This window comes from Vulpes lagopus, chromosome 18, assembly GCF_018345385.1.
Source record: "Vulpes lagopus strain Blue_001 chromosome 18, ASM1834538v1, whole genome shotgun sequence".
In the NCBI taxonomy this organism is placed as follows: domain Eukaryota; kingdom Metazoa; phylum Chordata; class Mammalia; order Carnivora; family Canidae; genus Vulpes; species Vulpes lagopus.
In genome coordinates, this window is record NC_054841.1 from 47,735,703 (window position 1) to 47,752,354 (window position 16,652).

At 40.6% G+C, this 16,652-nt stretch overlaps 1 pseudogene; it reads left to right on the forward strand.

Moving 5' to 3' along the window:
• The first annotated feature begins 15,780 nt into the window (after window positions 1-15,780).
• LOC121477720 lies at window positions 15,781-16,423 on the forward strand (annotated as a pseudogene).
• Window positions 16,424-16,652: the final 229 nt, after the last annotated feature.

A 16,652-nucleotide genomic window follows, 5' to 3' on the forward strand; every position in this document is an offset into this window, starting at 1 on the left:
AGATACAAATATTGAGGATCAGCTTGAGGAAGAAAATAGGACCAAGCTACCAGCAGTCTAGTCAAACCCTTGGTGAGTAATTCAACATCCAGGAACTCTGTCTACAAGGGAACAATAATAACACAAATAGAAATAAAGAATATTTATTAAAGCAATGTTCATAATAGCTAAAAGTTAGAAAAACTTAACCAATTCTCAGGGATTTGCTAAGTGAAATGTGGAACACCATTAAATGAAATCACATAGTTCCACTATCTGATGCTTTCCAATATTTTACAGTTTTATAAATTCTTAGAGTTATTATTAAATGAAAATCTGAATTATAGAATAGTATACAGTAGGATCCCAACTACACAAAAATGCAGATATAAAATATAGGAAAACTAGTATAAAAATATATGGACAGTGGTAAACTTTACATAAGGTAAACTTTACATAATAACTGATTTTAAGTAGCTTAAAATTTTTGAAAGTTCTAAATATTCTACATGTATCAGGCTAATAACTATTTAAAATCATGTCAAGTTTTAAATTTATATTTCAAGGATCTCAGATGTTTGCCTTTTATTCCTTTCTAAATCCCAATAAATAACTAAAGAAAGCAGATAAGGTCAAATCTGCAGTAGCTCTATGAAACAGGAGGGGACATTGTCCAAGGACAGAGACAGAGAGGATTCTCTGCGTGATAAGAAGTGGATGCAATCAGGGTGACCAAGTCTACTGAATGCCAGTTGCTCCATGTAGAGGATGAGAACATAAGAGGAAACCAAGAGAGCAAACTGCCTCCAAACTCCACAAACCTTGAAGTTATACTTAACTCTTTTTACTCTCCCTTACAATCAATCAGCAAATTCCAAGCCTTTCACAGACATCTAGAACCGAGTACTTCCTCCATCCTAACCAACATCATCTCTCATCTGATCTATTCCATTAGACTCCTAACAGATTCCTATTAATCCACTCCTGCCTCTATGCCGTCTTTTCTCCATGTGTCTCTCAGTGTCTGTACTTCTTCTATTCATACCTGGTGTATCTTGAAAGACCAATGACTTTTATGGGCTGTGTCAATGGGCACTCTCACCCTATGACCTCAACTCTCTGTGACAATGGGAACCCTGCTCTCTGACCTCCATAGATCACATCACTGGGCACCCTCTGGCTTCCAGTTGGGTTTGGCCAAGGGGAGATAGAGGAAGGAAGTGGGAAGCATGAGGAGTTGAGGTCAGGGGGTTCCAGTGGGTTGGCTGTGGCTCCTGACAGGGACCCTCTGGTTGCTCCAGAAAAAAAATATATTAAAAAGCAAAGCCTAGAAGTGAAAACTTGGATGATCAGTAGGAAGCAACCAAGTGAAGTGGTGGGGAGATCACCTTTCACATACATCAGAATGAAAACATTTAAGATTCAACCCCAAGTGCTGAGGGAAAATGAACAACCACATACATCACTATGGAAGATGTGCTGGTTCAACCACTTTGGAGAGTAAAACTGAGGTTTCAAGTCACATGTAGTGGCCCCAGGAGCGCTGAAGCTGCATGTGTAGCAGTATGGCAGCCCTACTCTAGAGGGTGCCCCCGGGGATAGCCTCAAACCTGCTCAGTCAGCATGCATACAAACTGTCACTGCTGCATTGTGGTTAAGAGTGAAATTTTAAGACAACCACAGTATCCAAAATAGTGAGATGGTCAAATACAACATAATACAGTCATATAAGAGCTTAATATGCAGTAACAAAAACAATTTTGGCTGATTTCTATATACCTTAAATGGCCCTAGAAATCATTTGGCATAAATAAATAATAACAGATTGTACCAACATAACAAATCTCATAACAAGAGAAAGATCCAAAATGTACATAAATTTTGAAAAACACACAAAACTCTGCATTCACAAATTTAAAAAAATTTTAATGGGTAAGAACACATTTTTTTCAGTGTAGAGAATATTTACTATGGAGTATTTGGGGATCAACACTTGTGGAAAGTGGATGGGATATTCCACAGCTTGGTTTTACAAGTTATAAGCCTAATGGCAGAGGGAAGATGGGGGTAGTGACAGGTACAGGGAGAAGCTTTCGCATTTTCTTCAACAAGGAGTGATGGTAATGGAGGTGGGTGGGTAAGAACACTTCTCAACAATTTGAGTGTTTATATTTGAGAGGGAGAAGTGGAATGCATGTTTAACATTTTACTTGTTGAAATAAACATTTAAATTAATGTAATAAAATGATTACAGTTATAAAATCAAGTTCATGGTTATTTGATATATCATTCTTAGTATCTACCAGAACTTTTAAAATATTACTTAATTAAAACCTAGTAATTTATAATAATAGCAATTTATAATAACAACTTACTCTCTAGATGTAGCCATCCACTCATGTTTGGTATTCTGCTGTGGTGCCTACTATTCATCAGAATATGAAGATGTATTTTATTTGCACATGTATGGGCAATTTTTCAGGAACCACTAATCTGCCATTATTTTTGCTTAGCCATATCTCATGCCAGCCAGCCTTAGGTATTCACCAAACAGGTGAAGAAAATTCAAAAGACACAGAAATATACATACTTGTAAATGCAGTTTCAACTATGAAAGAGAAAAATTAGAAGTAACTTTATGAAAATATCATAAAGACAAATTTGAACAAGGGAAAGGAAAATTACTTCTGTCTAGCCCAGATTGCAGGATAGTAAGAAACAATGAATGGGTGTTGCTTTAAGCCACTAAGTGTTATGTGTGTTTTGGCAGGGGTGAAGAGTACCAGCAAAAACTGATAGAAACAGTTTATGTCTGTGTCTGGAATCTGGCTATCCTTGGTCCTGAATATGATTAGAATATGGTTTAAAAGGAGACAAGAAAATTAAAGCAGGATTGGTCCTATTGGTTTTCTCTGTCCAGTATGCAGATCTGACCAGGCCATCACTGCCTCCACCTGAGGCACATACCTTTTGGATTTGGGGATCCTTTTGTAATAGGCAATATTCATTTTCTCCTGAAATTTTCTTGCACATTGTTCGGGCAATTTTGACCTCAAGAAAGTAGTTTAAACTCTCTGTGACCTGTCAAGGAGTAATTTAGAAATTAGATATCATAAACGAATGCATGATACCAACTGTCATCTCTGATAAATAAACATATCCTGCTTAGGGCAAATAATACCTCCCCATCTCCCTCCCTTCTATAGTTTCCTTGCCAGAAATTTTGAGGTAACAGGAGGGGATGAGTTCTTACCTTGATATCTCTCCTTCTATCTGCCTATTTGTCTCACATCATGGTATTGAATGTTGAATAGTGACAACTGTCCCCAAGATAAAGGAAGAAAAATCCCCAAATAATGTTTTCCTGTGAAAGGTAATGGTGTGCTTATAGAGCTTGGGAAATAAACTGCAGGGTCTAAACATCTTCATACTTATTCAATAGATATTGGGAGAAGAAATGATATCTAATAACTGAAATTTGTTTGGAGGGTATTGCTTCTCTCTTTAGCTTCCCTCCTTGCAATTTTAGCAATCCAACCCTATTCCACATGATCCACTCTCCTGAATCCCTGATTGCAGGGCCTCTTCCTTGCAGACCCCCCACTGGCCTCTGTATTTCAGAGTTTTCCTGGGGAAATGGAAATGCACAATGGCAAATAGAAACTATTAATTATTTAAAAATGAGAACAAGATAAGATTTTATAACTTAAGGGAGAGAAGGTATTAAAATTACCAAGTTAAACACATTCACTGACCCTAGAAGAGTAAGACATCATCTCAAAAGCATAGTAAACATTTTGAACATCCTAGGGAAGTTGCCTGGGCATTAAACAAAATGGTCAGCAGAATTCTAAGTAGTTTTTTGAATATCATATATACTTAAATTTTTTTCAGTTATTTATGTAAGTGTATATAAAGTGTCTAGAAGGACAGAGCCAACTGTTTCCAGGGTGCTCTCAGGAAGTGAAGAGTCAGATTGGAAATGCAGGAAATTGGGTCTTTGCTACCATTTTTCAGCTCAACAACTTCCAGACATACTCTTAGAAGTTTTTTTTTTATGACTGGATAACAAATTTCTCAAAATCAGTGCTATTGACATTTGGGGCTGGATCAGTCTTTCTGGTGAGGGCTGTCCTTGGTGCTATAGGGGATGCAGTAACAGTGTCCCTAGCTTCTGCCCACTAGGTGTGTATAGTGGCCTTCTCTGATTGTGATGACCAAAAATCCCTCCAATTATTGCCAAAAATTCCCTGCCAAGCAAAATCCATGCCCATTTGAGAACCATTGCTTTACATTTGAGTAATACTTCCAAGTTAAAATTATCATAAAAAGAATAATACTGAATCAGACTCAACCACCACCACTGACCACCAGCCCTAGCTTGACCCCTGATTGCCTAGAAAAGGGAAAGGAATGGGAATCCTGGCTGCTGAGGCAGCCCTTCACTGCTTTCACAGACAGGCCCTTCTGACTCTCCTGACCTTCTATGACCTCTTTAGTCTTTCTGCAATGTCCCACCACTTGCACTCCATCCATTCCACTCAGTTAAAATGTGTGCTCATTCACAATAGGCAGCCTGGGCTTAAATCTTAGCTCTTCTCCATACAAGTTGTGTGCTGTGGAAAAATTATTAAACCACTCTGGCCCCATTTCCTCTTTAAGGTGGAAGAAAATAGCTCCTACGTAATGAGTTGTGAGATCTGAATGAGCATATGAAAAGCAACCAGGTCTGGCATAAAGTAAACTGTATATACAGCTGACCCTTGAACAATGTGTTCAAGGCAAGGAGTTCAAAGCAATGTGTAACAAGGAGTTACAGGCACAATCAAAAATCTAAGTGGAGCTTTTGACTACTAAAAAACTTAACTACCAATAGCCTACTGTTGACCAGAAGTATGTATATATTCTTGAAATAAAGTAAACTAGAGAAAATAAATTTTTAAAGAAATTATAAGAGAAAATACATTTATAGTACTGCACTGTATTTCTTGAAAGAAATTAGCATATAGTCAGACCTACGGTTCTCATTTTTACCATCATTCACCTTGCACAAAATCTTCAGCAAAGACTTAGTCAACTATGAACTAAAGCAAGTAGCAAACATTTTCTTCAACGGGAGAGTATTTAGGCTCAGAACATACAATCTTGTTATTGCAGCACAAAGGTGGCCCTAGACTGCACTCATAACATAGGTGGCAATGTTCTAATAAAACTTTATTTATAGACATAGAAATTTAAATTTTATGTAATTTTCATGTTATGAAATATTCTTTTTTTTATTTCTTATAACCATTCTTAGTTCATGGGGCATACAAAATAAGCAGCAAGCCAGACTTGGCTGCAGGGTATAATTTTCTAACTCCTGATATAATATTTGTATTTTAAGTTAAATCAACCAATAAGATATACATATTCTCTTTATATAAAGCTTGTGTATGTGTTACTAAGTTTAATCTGAATTATCACCAAGCATTTTTCTTTTTGTTTTGTTTTCAGTTAATTTTGTTTGGAGGGGATGTTTCATTCTTCCTTACTTTTTTCTTCAATGTGTTTTCCAGTGGTATGTAGATGGAATGTCAAGGAATTTTAAATGCTTCTGTTTAGCCTCTTTTCAAACCTATTTCTACCTCATTCTTTTGAACGACACACTTCAGTACTGTGTCCAGTACCCAAGAAACACAAACAACATAACCAAGATCAGAGGGACCCAAGGCCTGTGAGTGTGGAGGAGAGCCAAGAGGCCAATTTCCCCAGCCTCATAGGGGATAAAGCTGTCAAATGAGCCTCCTCTTCTAACTCTTTAATTCCTAACTCAGGTTTCTGATGACATGGAGGAATGGAAAGCAAGGTGAAAGGGCAGACAGTAGAGAGGAGATGGTGGAAGGAGGAAGAGAAGCACAAGATTGTCCCTGTACTCCATGTCATTCTGATGTTGCACGGTAGCCTCCATTCTCCATCAGCCCCCTCTCTTCCCTTCCTTAAATTCCAGCCAGACTGGCTGAATCCCTTTTCCTTCTGTGCACCTACTGATTCTTCTATGGGATCCCCCCAAACTACAGTCCCATCATCTTTCTTGGGAAACCTAATTGGTGCAACACTATCTTCTACAACATGGTCCACATTCCAATTCCTCCAACTACCCCAATAATATCATTGATAGTTTTTTTTAAATCCAGGAGATAATACAAAATCATATATTGCATTTAGTTGTCACATTTCATACCTGAGCTTTCTTTTTCTTTATTTATACTTATTTTTAATTTTTTATGATTTTGTATATTTTTTGTTGGAGTTAGATTTGCCAACATATGACACCCAGTGCTCATCCCAGAAAGGGCCCCCCTCATTGCCCATCACCCAGTCACCCCATCCCCCTGCCCACCTCCCCTTTCACTACCCCTTGTTCACTTCCCAGTTAAGAGTCTCTCATTTCTGTCACCTCTAATATTTCCCACTCATTTTGTCTCCTTTCCCATATAATCCCTTTCACTATTTTTATATTCCCCCTATGAATGAAACCATATAATGTTTGTCCTTCTCCAATTGACTTACTTCACTCAGCATAATACCCTCCAGTTCTATCCATGTCAAAGTAAATGCTGGGTATTAGTCCTTTCTAATGGCTGAATAATATTCCATTGTGTATATAGACCACATCTTCTTTATCCATCCATCTTTCGATGGACACCGAGACTTCTTCCACACTTTGGCTATCATGGACATTGCTGATAAAAACATTGAGGAACAGGCATCTCAGCTTTTCACTGCATCTGTATCTTTGGGGTAAATCCCAGGTAGTGCAATTGCTAGGTTGCAGGGTAACTCTACTTTTAACTCTTTGAGGAACCACCACACAGTTTTCCAGAGTGGCTGTACCAGGTCAGTTCAACAGTGCAAGAGTGCTCCCCTTTCTCCCACATCCTATCCAACATTTATTGTTTCCTTTCTTGTTAATTTTCACCATTCTCGGTGGTGTGAGTTGGTATTTCATTGTAGTTTTGATTTGTATTTCCTTGATGGCAAGTGATGTGGAGCATTTTCTCATGTGCTTGTTGGCCATGTCTATGTCTTCCTCTGTGAAATTTCTGTTCATGTCTTTTGCCCATTTCAGGATTGGATTGTTTGTTTCTTTGCTATTGAATTTGATAAGTTCTTTATAGATCTTGGATACTAGCCTTTAATCTGATATGTCATTTGCAAATATCTTCTCCCATTCTGTAGGTTGTTTTTTAGTTTTGTTGACAGTTTCTTTTGTGGTGCAGAAGCTTTTTATCTTGATGAAGTCCCAATACATTTTTGCTTATGTTTCCCTTGACTTCATAGATGTATCTTGCAAGAAGTTGCTGATGTCAGATTGAAAAAGAGTGTTGCCTGTGTTCTCCTCCTGGATTTTGATGGATTCTTATCTCACATTTAGATCTTTCATCCATTTTGAGTTTATCTTTGTGTATGGTGTAAGAGAGCAATAAGTTAGGCAATCTAAAAGAAATGGAACCATATCTGGAAAATGACAAATTATGAAAACTGGAACAGGAAGAATTAGAAAACCTGAACAGGCCAATAACCAGGCAGGAAATTGAAGCAGTCATCAAACACCTCCCAAGACACAAAAGTCCAGGGCCAGATGGCTTCCCAGGGGAATTCTATCAAACGTTTAAAGAAGAATTAATACCCATTCTACTAGAGCTGCTCCAAAAGATAGAAAGGGATGGAGTATTTCCAAACTTGTTTTATGAGGCCAGCATCACCTTAATTCCAAAATCAGACAAAGACACAACCAGAAAGGAGAATTATACACCAATAATGCTGATGAACACAGATGGAAATATTCTCAACATGATACTAGCCAATAGGATCCAACAGTGCATTAAGAAGATTAATCACCGGGATCCCTGGGTGGCGCAGCGGTTTGGCGCCTGCCTTTGGCCCAGGGCGTGATCCTGGAGACCCAGGATCGAATCCCACGTCGGGCTCCTGGTGCATGGAGCCTGCTTCTCCCTCTGCCTGTGTCTCTGCCTCTCTCTCTCCCTCTCTCTGTGACTATCATAAATAAATAAAAATTAAAAAAAAAAAGAAGATTAATCACCATGACCAAATGGGGTTTATCCCCAGGATGCAAGTTTGGTACAACACGCAAAACAATCAATGCGATATCTTCAGTATCTTCAAAGCCAGCTATGAAAGCTCAGACCAAATATCATTCTCAATGGGGAGAAACTGAGAGCCTTTCCCCTAAGATCAGGAACAACTCAGGGATGTCCACTTTCACAACTGTTATTCAACATGGTACTAGAAATCCTAGCCTCAGCAATCAGACAACAAAAAGAAATAAAAGACATTCAAATTGGCAAAGAAGAAGTCAAACTCTCCTTCACAAATGACATGATACTGTACATAAAAAACCCAAAAGACTCCACCCCAAGATGGCTAGAGCTCATACAGCATTTGGGTAGTGTGGCAGGATACAAAATCAATACCCAGAAATCAGTGACATTTTTATCCACTAACAATGAGACAGAAGAAAGAGAAAGAAAGGAGTCAATACCATTTACAATTGCACCCAAAAGCATAAGATACCTAGGAATAAACCTAACCAAAGACGGTAAAGGATCTATACCTTAAAAACCACAGAAAGACATTGATGAAGACATAAAGAGATGGAAAAACATCCATGCTCATGGACTGGAAGGAGTAATATTGTGAAAATGCCAGTGCTACACGGGGCATTTTACACATTCAATGCAATCACTATCAAAATACCATGGACTTTCTTTAAAGAATTGGAACAAATGCAAAAATTCTCATCCTAAGATTTGTGTGGAATCAGAAAAGACCCCAAATAGCCAGGGGAATATTGAAAAAAAAGAAAACCAGAGCCAGGGGCATCACAATGCCAGATTTATTTATTTTTTTTTTAATTTTTATTTATTTATTTATTTATGATAGTCACAGAGAGAGAGAGAGAGAGAGAGGCAGAGACACAGGCGGAGGGAGAAGCAGGCTCCATGCACCGGGAGCCTGATGTGGGACTCGATCCCGGGTCTCCAGGATCGCGCCCTGGGCCAAAGGCAGGCACCAAACCGCTGCGCCACCCAGGGATCCCTCAATGCCAGATTTAAGTTGTACTACAAAGCTGTGATCACCAAGACAGTGTGGTACTGTCATAAAAACAGACACATAGATCAATGGAATAGAACAAAGAACCCAGAAACGGGCTCTCAATTCTATTGTTCACTAATATTTGACAAGCAGGAAAGACTATCCACTGGAAAAAGGACAGTCTCTTCAATAAATGGTGCTGGGAAAATTGGACAGCCACATGCAGAAGAATGAAACTGGACCATTCTCTTACACGATACACGAAGATAAACTCAAAATGAATGAAAGGTCTTTTTTTTAAATTGTGAATGAAAGATCTAAATGTCAGACAGGAATCAATCAAGATCCAGGAGGGGAACACAGGCAACACCCTTTTTGAACTTAACCACAGCAACTTCTTACAAGATACATCTATGAAGGCAAGGGAAACAAAACAAAACAAAAAAGAACTATTGGCTCTTCATCAAGATAAAAAGCTTTTGTACAGCAAAAGAAACAGTCAACAAAACTAAAAGACAACCTACAGAATGGGAGAAGAGATTTGCAAATGACATATCAGATAAAGGGCTGGTATCCAACATCTATAAAGAACTTATCAAACTCAACAGCAAAGAAACAAACAATCCAATCCTGAAGTGGGCAAAGACATGAAGAGAAATTTCACAGAGAATTGAGGAGGGGCAAGAAGGCGGAAGAGTAGGGTCCCCAAAACACCTTCCCCACCAAATAACCTAGATAACCTTCAAATCATCCTGAAAATGTACGAATTCGGACTGAGATTTAAAGAGAGAACAGCTGGAATGCTACAGTGAGAAGAGTTCGGGCTTCTATCAAGGTAGGAAGACGGGGAAAAAGAAATAAAGAAACAAAAGGCCTCCAAGGGGGAGGGGCCCCGCGAGGAGCCGGGTTGAGGCCGGGGCGAGTGTCCCCAGGACAGGAGTGCCCCGTCCCGGAGAAGCAGGAGCTGCACCAACCTTCCTGGGGGAAAGGGGCCCGCAGGGAGTTAGAGCAGGACCCAGGAGGGTGGGGATGCCCTCGGGCTCCCGGGGACACTAACAGGCACCTGCGCCCCGGGGAGATGCGCCGAGCTCCCTAAGGGCTGCAGCGCGCACGGCGGGACCCGGAGCAGCTCGGAGGGGCTCGGGCGGCGGCTCCGGGAGGGGGCTGCGGGGCGGGAGCACAAATCCAACAGCGCAGGCCCCGGAGCACTGGGCGCCGGGACGCAGCCCAGGATCCAGCCTCCCCTCCCCGCCCCGGGACAGGCAGAGGCCAGTAGGGCCCAGGACAGCGAGGAAGCTCCTGCCCCGAGCTGAGCAGATCAGCAGCCCCACCCGGGAGCCTCCAGGCCCTACAGACGGAGAGCCCTGGAGCTACTGCGGGAGCTGACTCCAGGGCTGCAGAGCTGGCCCCGCCACTGCGGTTGTTCCTCCTAGGGCCTCACGGGGTAAACAACCCCCACTGAGCCTCACAGTGGCCTCACCGGATAAGCAGCTTAAACATTATTCACTGAACCCTGCACCAGGCAGGGGCTGAGAAGCTCCCCCAAGTGATAACACTTGAAAATCAGCACAACAGGCCCCTCCCCCAGAAGACAAGCGAGACGGACAAGTTCCAGGGGAAGTCAAGGGACTTAAAGTACACAGAATCAGAAGATACTCCCATTTTTTTCTCTTTTTGATTTCTGTTTGCTTCCCCCACCCTTTTTCCCCCTTTCTTTTTCTTTCTCTTTTTCTTTCTTCCTTTTTTCTTTTTTCTTTTTCTCTATTCTTTCCTTCTTTCTCGCCTCTCTTTTTCTCCTTTTCCCAATACAACTTGTTTTGGCCACTCTGCACTGAGCAAAATGACTAGAAGGAAAACCTCACCTTAAAAGAAAGAATCAGAAACAGTCCCCTCTCCCACAGAGTTACAAAATCTGGATTACAATTCAATGTCAGAAAACCAATTCAGAAGCACTATTATACAGTTACTGGTGGCTCTAGAAAAAAAAAGCATAAAGGACTCAAGAGACTTCATGACTGCAGAATTTAGATCCAGTCAGGCAGAAATTAAAAATCCATTGAATGAGATGCAATCCAAAATAGAAGTCCTAACAACGAGGGTTAACAAGGTGGAAGAATGAGTGAGTGACATAGAAGACAAGTTGATGGCAAAGAGGGAAACTGAGGAAAAAAGAGACAAACAATTAAAAGACCATGAGGATAGATTAAGGGAAATAAACGATAGCCTGAGGAAGAAAAACCTACATTTAATTGGGGTTCCCGAGGGCGCCGAAAGGGCCAGAGGGCCAGAATATGTATTTGAACAAATCCTAGCTGAAAACTTTCCTAATCTGGGAAGGGAAACAGGCATTCAGATCCAGGAAATAGAGAGATTCACCCCCCCCCCAAAATCAATAAAAACCGTTCAACACCTCGACATTTAATAGTGAAGCTTGCAAATTCCAAAGATAAAGAGAAGATCCTTAAAGCAGCAAGAGACAAGAAATCCCTGACTTTATGGGGAGGAGTATTAGGGTAACCACAGACCTCTCCACAGAGACCTGGCAGGCCAGAAAGGGCTGGCAGGATATATTCAGGGTCCTAAGAGTTGAGAAGAACATGCAACCAAGAATACTTTATCCAGCAAGGCTTTCATTCAAAATGGAAGGAGAGATCAAGAGCTTCCAAGACAGGCAGGAACTGAAAGTATATGTGACCTCCAAACCAGTTCTGCAAGAAATTGTAAGGGGGACTCCTAAAATTCCCCTTTAAGAAGAAGTTCAGTGGAACAATCCACAAAAACAAGGACTGAATGAATGAATATCATGATGACACTAAACTCATATCTTTCAATAGTAACTCTGAACGTGAACAGGATTAACGACCCCATCAAAAGGCGCAGGGTTTCAGACTGGATAAAAAAGCAGGGCCCATCTATTTGCTGTCTACAAGAGACTCATTTTAGACAGAAGGACACCTTCAACCTGAAAATAAAAGGTTGGAGAACCATTTACCATTCAAATGGTCCTTAAAAGAAAGCAGGGGTAGCCATCCTCACCTCAGATATCCTAAAATATTCCCCGAAGACTGTAGTGAGAGATGAAGAGGGACACTATCTCATACTCAAAGGATCTATCCAACAAGAGGACTTAACAATCCTCAATATATATGCCCCGAATGTGGGAGCTCCCAAATATTTAAATCAATTAATAACCAAAGTCAAGAAATACTTAGATAATAATACACTTATATTTGGTGACTTCAATGTAGCTCTTTCTATACTCGATAGGTCTTCTAAGCACAACATCTCCAAGGAATCCAGAGCTTTAAATGATACACTGGACCAGATGGATTTCACAGATATCTACAGAAGTTTATATCCAAACTCTGCCTAATACACATTCTTCTCAAGTGCACATGGAACTTTCTCCAGAATAGACCACATACTGGGTGACAAATCGGGTCTGAACTGATACCAAAAGATTGTGATCATCCCTTATATATTCTCAGACCATAATGCCTTGAAATCAAAACAAGAAGTTTGGAAGGACCTCAAACACATGGAGGTTAAGGACCATCCTGCTAAAAGATGAAAGGATCAACCAGGAAATTAAGGAAGAATTAAAAAGATACATGGAAACTAATGAGAATGAAGACACAACCGTTCAAAATCTTTGGGATGCAGCAAAAGCACTCCTGAGGGGGAAATACATTGCAATACAAGCATCCCTTCAAAAACTGGAAAGAGCTCAAATACAAAAGCTAACCTTACACATAAAGGAGCTAGAGAAAAAACAGCAGATAGATCCTACACCCAGCAGAAGAAGAGAGTTAATTAAGATTCGAGTAGAACTCAACGAAATCGAGACCAGAAGAACTGTGGAACAGATCAACATAACCAGGAGTTGGTTCTTTGAAAAAATTAATAAGATAGATAAACCATTAGCCAGCCTTATTAAAAAGAAGAGCGAGAAGACTCAAATTAATAAAATCATGAATGAGAAAGGAGAGATCACTACCAACACCAAGGAAATACAAACGATTTTAAAAACATATTATGAACAGCTATATGCCAATAAATTAGGCAATCTAGAAGAAATGGACGCATTCCTGGAAAGCCACAAACTACTAAAACTAGAACAGGAAGAAATAGAAAAGCCGAACAGGCCAATAACCAGTGAGGAAATTGAAGCAGTCATCAAAAACCTCCCAAGACACAAAAGTCCAGGGCCACATGGCTTCCCAGGGGAATTCTATCAAACGTTTAAAGGAGAAACCATACTTATTCTACTAAAGCTGTTTGGAAACATAGAAAGTGATGGAGTACTTCCAAATTCGTTCTATGAGGCCAGCATCACCTTAATTCCGAAACCAGACAAAGACCCCACCAAAAAGGAGAATTATAGACCAATATCCCTGATGAACATGGATGCAAAAATTCTCAACAAGATACTAGCCAATCGGATCCAACAACACATTAAGAATATTATTCACCATGACCAAGTAGGATTTATCCCTGTGACACAAGGCTGGTTCAACACTCGTAAAACAATCAATGTGTTTCATCATATCAGCAAGAGAAAAACCAAGAACCATATGATCCTCTCATTAGACGCAAAGAAAGCATTTGACAAAATACAGCATCCATTCCTGATCAAAACTCTTCAGAGCGTAGGGATAGAGGAAACTTTCCTCGACATCTTAAAAGCCATCTACGAAAAGCAAATATCATTCTCACTGGGGAAGCACTGGGAGCCTTTCCCCTAAGATCAGGAACCAGACAGGGATGTCCACTCTCACCACTGCTATTCAACATAGTACTGGAAGTCCTCGCCTCAGCAATCAGACAACAAAAAGACATTAAAGGCATTCAAACTGGCAAAGAAGAAGTCAAACTCTCCCTCTTCGCCGATGACATGATACTCTACATAGAAAACCCAAAAGCCTCCACCCCAAGATTGCTAGAACTCATACAGCAATTTGGTAGCGTGGCAGGATACAAAATCAATGCCCAGAAATCAATGGCATTTCTATACACTAACAATGAGACTGAAGAAAGAAAATTAAGGAGTCAATCCCATTTACAATTGCACCCAAAAGCATAAGATACCTAGGAATAAAGCTAACCAAAGAGGTAAAGGACCTATACCCTAAAAACTATAGAACACTTCTGAAAGAAATTGAGGAAGACACAAAGAGATGGAAAAATATTCCATGCTCCTGGATTAGCAAAACTAATATTGTAAACATGTCAATTGTACCCAGGGCAATTTACACGTTTAATGCAATCCCTATCAGAATACCATGGACTTTCTTCAGAGAGTTAGAACAAATTATTTTAAGATTTGTGTGGAATCAGAAAAGACCCCGAATAGCCAGGGGAATTTTAAAAAAGAAAACCATAGCTGGGGGCATCACAATGCCAGATTTCAGGTTGTACTACAAAGCTGTGGTCATCAAGACAGTGTGGTACTGGCACAAAAGCAGACACATAGATCAGTGGAAGAGAATCGAAAACCCAGAAGTAGACCCTGAACTTTATGGTCAACTAATATTCGATAAAGGGGGAAGACTATCCATTGGAAGAAAGACAGTCTCTTCATCAAATGGTGCTGGGAAAATTGGACATCCACATGCAGAAGAATGAAACTAGACCACTCTCTTTCACCATACACGAAGATAAACTCAAAATGGATGAAAGATCTAAATGTGAGACAAGATTCCACCAAAATCCTAGAGGAGAACACAGGCAACACCCTTTTTGAACTTGGCCACAGTAACTTCTTGCAAGATACATCCACGAAGGCAAAAGAAACAAAAGCAAAAATGAACTATTGGGACTTCAACAAGATAAGAAGCTTTTGCACAGCAAGGGATACAGTCAACAAAACTGAAAGACCACTTACAGAATGGGTGGCAGCCAGTGAGGGGGGGAACTTGACATAATGAGCACTGGGTGTTATTCTGTATGTTGGCAAATTGAACACCAATAAAAAATAAATTTATTATTAAAAAAATCGGGCACTGTACAGCTCAAAAAGTTAAGGACGAGCCCCAATGTTTTACAAGTTCCCATTTCTGGTATGAAATTCCCTACTTTTGGGACACCTGTGTGGCTCAGCGATTGAGAATCTGCCTTTGGCTCTGGGCATGGTCCCAGAATCTGGGATCAAGTCCCATATTGGTCTCCTTGCATGGAGACTGCTTCTCCCTCTGCCTGGGTGTCAGCCCCCCCACCCACACAAATAAATAAGTAATTTTTTTAAAAAAAGAAAGAAAAGAAAAAAGAAAAAGGAAAAAAGAAATTCCTACATTCAGGACTTCTAGGTTATCCCATCATAACGAAGCCTCACAGAATGGACCTAAGAGGTGGTCCAGAGAAATCAGGATGGACAAAAATTTTTCACATGTAACCCCACACCCCACTTCCCAATAGTCAAAATCATGAGGAAGAGGGGGAAAGCAGGTCAGGTAGACACCAGAAAACTGAAATCCACTCCTCTTCCCCAGGCACAAGCACCAGAACCGATGCCTAACCTACTCCCTGTGCCTCCACCTCTTTCAGATGGCTGAGAGTCACCCACATATGAAGCCTGTATTGGCGGAGGAAAAAACAGGAGACCAAGATGAAGGAACAGGCAGAGGTGGCAGCAGAAGGGTGGAAGGTTGACAGATAAGAAAAAGGAAAAGAAGCTCTTTTACGGTTACTGTGGCACAAGGTACCATGAGCTGCAAAGTCTCCCACGACACCCTGTAAGAGGCAGTGCAGGGGGTCCTGCACAGGAACCAACGCAAGAGCTGGAAGTTTCTGGATATGGTAGAGCTGCAGATCAGCCTGAAGAACTATGATCCTTAGAAGGACAAATGCTTCTCAAGCACCATCCACCCCCCACCCCAAGTTCTCTGTGTGTGTTTGGGGGGGGGCAGCAGCACTGTGATGAGGCCATGCTGTGGGTGTTCCCCACATGGACATTGAGGTGCTGAAGAAACTCAAAAAGAATAAAAAACTAGTCAAGAAGTTGGCCAAGAAGTATGATGCCTTTTTGGCTTCAGAATCTCTGATCAAGCAGATCCCACAAATCCTGGGTCCTGGCCTGAATAAAGCTGGCAAGGTCCCTTCCTTGTTGACCCACAATGAGAATATGGTGGCCAAAGTGGATGAAGTGAGGTCCACCATCAAATTCCAGATGAAGAAGGTGCTATGTCTGGCAGTGGCTGTTGGCCACATGAAGGTGACAGGTGATGAGCTTCTGTACAACATTCTCTTAGCCATCAATTTCCTAGTGTCATTGCTCAAGCAGAATTGGCAGAATGTCCAGGCTTTATATATCAAGAGCACCACTGGCAAGCCCTAGCGCCTTTACTAAGAAAGTTTATAAATCCTAGTGCTACCATTTAAAAAAGGGGGGGGGGATTAGGGTCTATATCCTAAAAACTATAGAGCACTTCTAAAAGAAACTGAGGAAGACACAAAGCGATGGAAAAATATTCCATGCTCCAGGATTGGAAGAATTAATATTGTGAAAATGTCAATGTTACCCAGGGCAATTTACACATTTAATGCAATCCCTATCAAAATACCATGGACTTTCTTCA